The sequence below is a fragment of the Peromyscus eremicus genome, chromosome 9 (assembly GCF_949786415.1).
Source record: "Peromyscus eremicus chromosome 9, PerEre_H2_v1, whole genome shotgun sequence".
Classification (NCBI taxonomy): Eukaryota; Metazoa; Chordata; class Mammalia; order Rodentia; family Cricetidae; genus Peromyscus; species Peromyscus eremicus.
In genome coordinates, this window is record NC_081425.1 from 101392398 (window position 1) to 101399727 (window position 7330).

A 7330-nucleotide genomic window follows, 5' to 3' on the forward strand; every position below is an offset into this window, starting at 1 on the left:
TAATTTCAGAAGAAGGAACATAAATTGAAAAAAACTGTACCCACTGGATTCACCTATGGAACATTTTCTTGATCAATGATGGATGTGGGTGGATCCATCCGACAGGAGTTGGGGCCACTCCTGGGTGGGTGGTCTTGGAAAGCAGACTAAGCAAGCCAAGAGAAGCAAGCTAGTAAGCAGCATTCCTCCAGGACCTCGGTTCCTGCTTTGAGTTCTTAACCTGACTTCCCTGGAAGTGTAACGTGAAATAACTCTCTCTCCCCAACTTGGTTTTAGTTGTGGTGTTTCACACAGTAATAGAAAGCTAATACATCTAGTTTCCACAGTGGCTGGAAAGGCATGGTATGCAGGCAAGAACTGGAGCCTGGCAGGTCTCATTTATATTAGGAGCTGGAGCCAGGCTAGTCTCAATTAGATCAGAAACTGGATCCAGGCTGGTCTCATTTAGATCAGAAGCTCGAGCCTGGCTGGTCTCATTTAGATCAGGAGCTGGAGCCTGGCTAGTCTCATTTAGATCGTACAAGGAAGCAGAGAAAGAGCAGAAGTGGGGTGAGAACAAAAACCTTCAAAGCTCATCCCTAGGGGCATACCTCCTCCAACAAGGCTGCATCTCTTGAAACTTCCATAACCTTACCAAACAGTACTATATACAAGCATGTATGGGGCATTTCTCATCCAAACTGCCATAGTTTGCTTTGCAGAAGTTTAAACTGGTTAACATAACCTGTCCCAGGACCGTTCAAGTCCACATAAAAGTCATATAAGTGACAATAGCAGTAATAATGGGTCAGCCAACAAAATCCTAGGACAAAAGGAGGGTCATCATGTCTGTCTGAAATGGTGGAACAACCATAGGGCCCCAGTGTGATTTTCTGAATCTCTGTGATGCATACAAACTGTTTTATCTCAGCAGGCAACATCTTGGACTGCACACAAAGCATCTACTCATTCAACCATAGTTCAAACTGTATTATAAGGAACAGAGGAGGCAATAGGACTGCTGTGTGCCCCACATTCTTTTCCCACAATAGGTGCATGGGTGGAAATCCATCATCAATGAAATAGAATAGAGAAGAATCCATGCTGTCTACTTTCAGGTCTCCCAGGATTCTGGCACCCCCTAGCCCTCAGTCCAGGAATATGTGCAGGCACAGGCTGCAGAAAGTTAGTAATCACATGCATGATGCTGTGGCAATTTGTAGAGCATATGCAAGGTACAGCAGAGGGTCAATGAACACAGCAGGCAGGCAGAAGCAGAGGGGTATCATAGCATTCTCTGAGTATTCACAAGTACTCAGAGCCCATGTTGCATTAACAGGTCCTGCTCTCACAGCACCTAAATATGGTAGTGAGCCAGACCTGGCAGAACTTCAGTAAACTCACACCTGCATAAGGGTAAAGTGGACAAGCCAGAGTGTCAAAAGCATGTCAGTAGCACAATGGGACTGTTCTATAGCAGTATTGTTGTGGATATCTCTCTATATAAATAAAGCACTGATTGGCCAGTGACCAGGCAGGAAGTATAGGCAGGACAAGGAGAGAGGAGAATTGAGGAAGGAGGAAGGAAAGGGAGACCGGCTGGAGCCACTGCCAAGACAAGGAAGATGTAAAGTACCGGTAAGCCACAAGCCATGTGGCAAAGTAAAGATTAATAGAAATGGGCTGAATATAAGAGTGAGAGCTAGACAATGATAGGCCTGAGCTAATGGCCAAGCAGTTTAAATAATGTAAGAGTCTGTGTGTTTATTTTATAAGTGGGGTCCGGGACTGGCGGGACTTGGCGGTGGGAGCTGGAGAAAAATTCTCCAGCTACACAGTATAACTTATTTCATCCCCTGCTTTGCCTTATACAAATTGTGTGCAGAATGCTATGACAAAATCAAGCCATTCAGAGAAGTGAGATGTAAGGTGACCCATGACCAAATGAGGACACTTCATAGAAGAAGATGCAAAGTTGACCCATGACAAACAAGCTAAATGGTGTCTTGGAAAAGAGGGTCACTCTGCTTAAATGCATGCATAATTTCAGCATAGGTGTAACTATGAAAAGTGTAAAGTAAAAAGTAAAAGTAAGCCATTATAATTAATCATTCTTCCCATAGGCTTACCAGCAGGCTAGACAAAACAGAGAGTGATAAATGAGTTTGGGGCCCATGCACTTGCTCTCCCTTATATCCAGAATGGCCTCCCTAGAACCCAGCCTGACTCATTTGCTGCCTTCAGTTCTTGTCTCACATCATTTCAGTGAAGAGATGAGTCTTCTGAGCCTGTAACATGCTTTCCCCACAACATGGATTACTTCTGAAATTTTATGTATAAATATGCACACATGCACTCTTGAGGGTATGTATCCCTACTCTGAAATACAATTATTTTTTTCAAAGTTTATGTTTCTCTCTGTTAAACTGTAAGCCTCTAATTTAAGGGACTTCGCATTGTTCATGGCTCTGTCCTTATAACCTGTTGTGTACTGAGAATGTACCTGGTCAGTTGCTATTACTTGAATTATTGCTAAATGTATGAGTTAAGCCCAGAAGCTTCTCTTCTTGGTGCCTATTATACTACGGTGTTTACAGTATTTATGTTGTACTTTAGCATTCTGTGGTAGCATAACATTGAAAAGTAGAAGATCAGGGTTTTGTAAGTAGAGGCTGAAATGAGTCATTCTGTGTTATAGATGAATCCATTCTGATGGTAGAGGAGTGGAAGGGAATTGACAGAGAAGAAACTGAGATGATGAAAACCAATTAAGACATTTCCTGTACCAAAAAAAAATGAAGTCAGTAGGAGTATGAGCCATTAGGGAGTCCAAGATGAAATGAAGCATTAGCCTTCCATACTAGCAAGACCTAACAGGCTTCATGATGGTTAAACAGCAGCGCAACAGGAAAGAGAGTGTCCGAAGGCAACTTTGAGGTTTCTGCCAATTGGGAAACCATTAACTGCTTTCCACAAACAAAAAGCACAATAGCAAGGCTAAGTTGCTTCTGGAAGGTGATGCCACCTCTTGGAAGAATGTCAAGTGAAATTCTAGGGTATTGGTGAAAGCATGAAAACTATGGCAATGGAACTCACTGGGAAGTCAGGACAGGAATGAGTAATTTAGGAATCACCTGCTTTAGATGGCTTTGAGACTGTGGAAATAGCTCAGACCACAGCATTCACATCTTTCTTGGGCTTATTTCATGAGATCCTATGTGCAAGAGACTCATTTCCTTTAGAGTAGGAATTGTGTTTTATACTATGAATTTATCCTTTGCATCACCAATTATTTCCTTGAGAATAGCCATGTTCAACAAATTATTCATGTGTTTCAATTAATATCATTAAGCATACAGTATATCTTGACTTAAAGTAATATTTATCTTCACATATCTTAAATATGTCTTATAATTTATGATTAGTTACCATATTTATGTTTAATTTTTCCGCTGGTGTTTTATATTTTTTTAGGGCATCAAGTTTACCTCAAAGCAGTATAACATAGAAGATTTGTGTTTGATTTTATCTAAAACAAATTAATTAGATATTAGCAGTTTCTTTTGAAAATAGAAATTTTTTAAACAGCACTTCAATAAATGCTATACTATCATGCAAAAACCATTGATGAATACTATGTTTTTAAGAAATTCTCTAAATTGAACTACATGTATGAATATGAGCAGTTCATCTCCCTGTGGCTTTTTACAATATTATAGGCTGTTGTATAGAAACACTCCACATTTTCCTTATTGTATAGATCTTAAATTTCTGGATCCAAAGAACTACAGATATATTTGGAATATTATAAGAATGTTTTAAATGAACACATAAGCTTTCACATTAACCCTAGACATCACATAAAACACAAAGACTGTTTATTACCTTAGCATTGTGAGACAGAATGTCTGACAGAGAAAGAGGAGTTTGTGGGCTCCCTGCTTGAGAGAGGAAGAGGCTCATCATGGAAAGAGAAGCTTGCAGAGTTCAAAGTTTCATGAAAATGTAGCTGAGACTCCTCGTGTCACAGACAACTAGGAAACGGAATTCAGGACCAGCAGTATCACCTTCCAAGACCAACCCAGGTGAACTACTTCTGCCAGCCAGGCTCTACCTGAGAGGTTTCATAGCCTCCCAAAACAGTGTTACCAACTGGGAAGCAAGCATTTAAAACCTTAGCCCATGGATGACACTCCATATTCAACCTATAACAAAAAGCAACTTGGAAGAAAAGGAATATATTAATGAAAGGTACTGTTCAGAAACTAGGGAAACTAATATTCTATTTTCAAGCACAATTTTTGTTGAACACAACCAGTAAATTAAGTCAACATGCCCCATGGACTGTGCTCATAGCAGCTATTCTCCAGTGTATTTAAACCTGTTGATGGATATTTTGCCTCTGCTTGCTCTTGGGAGATATATAACCTCAAATTATCATCGTGTTAACTCTATCTAAAAGACTAGCCACAGAATTTAAGCCTGATTCACAATTGTATAATGTTTCACTCCTAAGTTCTGTCTAGAGACTGACGTCTGCTACCCTCTCATTGCTGTGTTGGGGAACATCAGGGTCAAAATCATCAGACAAAAATCAAACAGACATCACCTGACTGCCTACATTATAAGCTGACTTAATAAGCCCTGAACTCGGCACACCCTTCAGTTTGATACTTTCACTCTTAAATGATTTTCTGCCTTTCTCAGAGATTTCTCAACTCACACATTTAGTTAAAGTCTACCTTCTGCTGCTCCTGTGGGGCTCTTTGGGCTCAGTCATAGACTATGGACTCTCTCACTAGAGAAGGAAGGGAACTTCTAAGGAACTTTCTGGATGTGTTCCAAACGGCTGGTAGATAGGTTCTCTTTTGACCTGCATGTGAAGCTCACTCTTGGTCCACAAAAATTCTATGATATCAGACAAATCCAAAACAAGCAGCAGCTACTGTACTGACAAGGGAGTGAATGGATGAGACAGCACTCTGCTAAGCTATGGCTGGGATTCAACCATAGCTGAAAGGATTTTTCTCAAAATGCCCATGGTGTGTGCTACCTGTGGTAGTACTCACATCTTCTTCCCTCTGATGGACAGTGTTACTCAGTGTACAGTTCACACTAGAGATATCGCTCAGTCCTGCCCTGCAAAATCTCCTAAAAACTCCTTCTTTGTTTCCTCTATTTTTGCTTTACTTCCCTTCTTCTTTCTTGTGCTGGGGATAAAACTGGGACCTTATGCATGCTAAGCAAGCACTCTTTGAGCATTGAGCTGCTTCTCTAGCCCTTCAACAACCTAACTTGTAGCACCCTTTTTAGAAAAAGAAGTCCTAGAGCTATGTAATCTCTCCTCATTGCTTTCCTTTGAATGTACATCTTAATTTTCTAATTATCATCACGAATTCCTGTCTGAGATCTGGGGTTCTATCTTAGTGACAGAATGATCACAGACCAAGTACAAAGACCTGGGATTGATGAACAGAACCACATGAAAAATCCGGTCTGTTTTTCCTGGAATTCTTACCTGAAATGTGCAGTTGCAGAAGGATAAAGCTTATCATTAAAGATGTTATTTGGACAATTTTGATGTTTCATTTCCTTGGTTAGTAAGCAATAGATATATTCTTTCTTGATAGCCTCACATAAGGAAAAATATTCTGGAATGTATAAAAGAAATAAATGCAATTTTTATATCAATAAAAAATTTATGATTCCCGAATTGAAGACACTAACATTAATTCACATTTCAGGTAAGAATTCCAGGAAAAACAGACCGGATTTTTCATGTGGTTCTGTTCATCAATCCCAGGTCCTTGTACTTGGTCTGTGATCATTCTGTCACTAAGATAGAACCCCAGATCTCAGACAGGAATTCGTGATGATAATTAGAAAATTAAGATATACATTCAAAGGAAAGCAATGAGGAGAGATTACATAGCTCTAGGACTTCTTTTTCTAAAAAGGGTGCTACAAGTTAGGTTGTTGGGCTAGAGAAGCAGCTCAATGCTCACATATTGAGCACCCAATTTTTGACAAAGAAGCCAAAACTGTAAAATGGAAAAAAGAAAGTATCTTCAACAAATGGTGCTGGCATAACTGAATATCAACATGTAGAAGACTACAAATAGATCCATATCTGTTGCCATGCACAAAACTCAAGTCCAAGTGGATCAAAGACCTCAACAGAAATCCAGTTACACTGAACTTGATAGAAGAGAAAGTAGGAAGTAGTCTTGAAAGCATTGGCACCAGAGATCGTTTCCTAAATATAATACCAGTAGCACAGACACTGAGAGAAACAATTAATAAATGGGACCTCTTGAAACTGAGAAGCTTTTGTAGGGCAAAGTACACGGTCAACAAGACAAAATGACAGCCTACAGAATGGGAAAAGATCTTCACAAACCCCACATCTGGCAGAGGGCTTATCTCTAGAATATATAAAAAAGTCAAGAAACTAGACATCAAAACACCTAACAGTCCAATTAAAAAAATGGGCTATAGTGATAAACAGAGAATTCTCAACAGAAGAATCTCAAATGGCTGAAAGACATTTAAGGAATTGATCAACATCCTTAGTCATAAGGGAAATGCAAGTCAAAATGGCTCTGAGATACCATCTTACACCTGTCAGAATGGCTAAGTTCAAAAACACTAAAGATAGCTTATGTTGGAGAGGATGTGGAGCAAGGAGCACACTCCTACACTGTTGGTGGGAGTGCAAACCTGTACAGCCACTTTGGAAATCTGTATGGTAGTTTCTCAGAAAATTGAGAATCAATCTTCCTCAAGACCCAGCTATACCACTCTTGGGTACATACCCAAGGAATGCTCAATCATACCACAAGGACACATGCTCAACTATGTTCATAGCAGCATTATTCATAATAGTCAGAACCTGGAAACAACCTAGATGCCCCTCAACTGAAGAACAGATAAATAAAATGTGGTACATATACACAATGGAGTGCTATTCAGCAGAGAAAAATAATGACATCATGAGGTTTGCAGGCAAATAGATGGAACTAGAAAATATCACCCTGAGTGAGGTAACCCAGACTCAGAAAGACAAACGGTATGTACTCACTCATACGTGGATACTAGATGTAAAGCAAAGGATAATCAGACTGCAACCCAGAGCTCCAGGAGACTAGCTTGTAAGTAGGACCCTAGGATAGACACAGGGATCGCTCAGCCATGGAGAAATGGATGAGATCTACATGAGCAAACTGGAAGTGAAGGGAGGTAATGGAAGGCAAGGGATGGGTGAATGAGAGCTTAGGGGAGCAGAAGGTCTGAGCTGGATCAGGAACAGAGTGGGAGAACAAGCAAAGAGATACCATGATAAATGAAGATA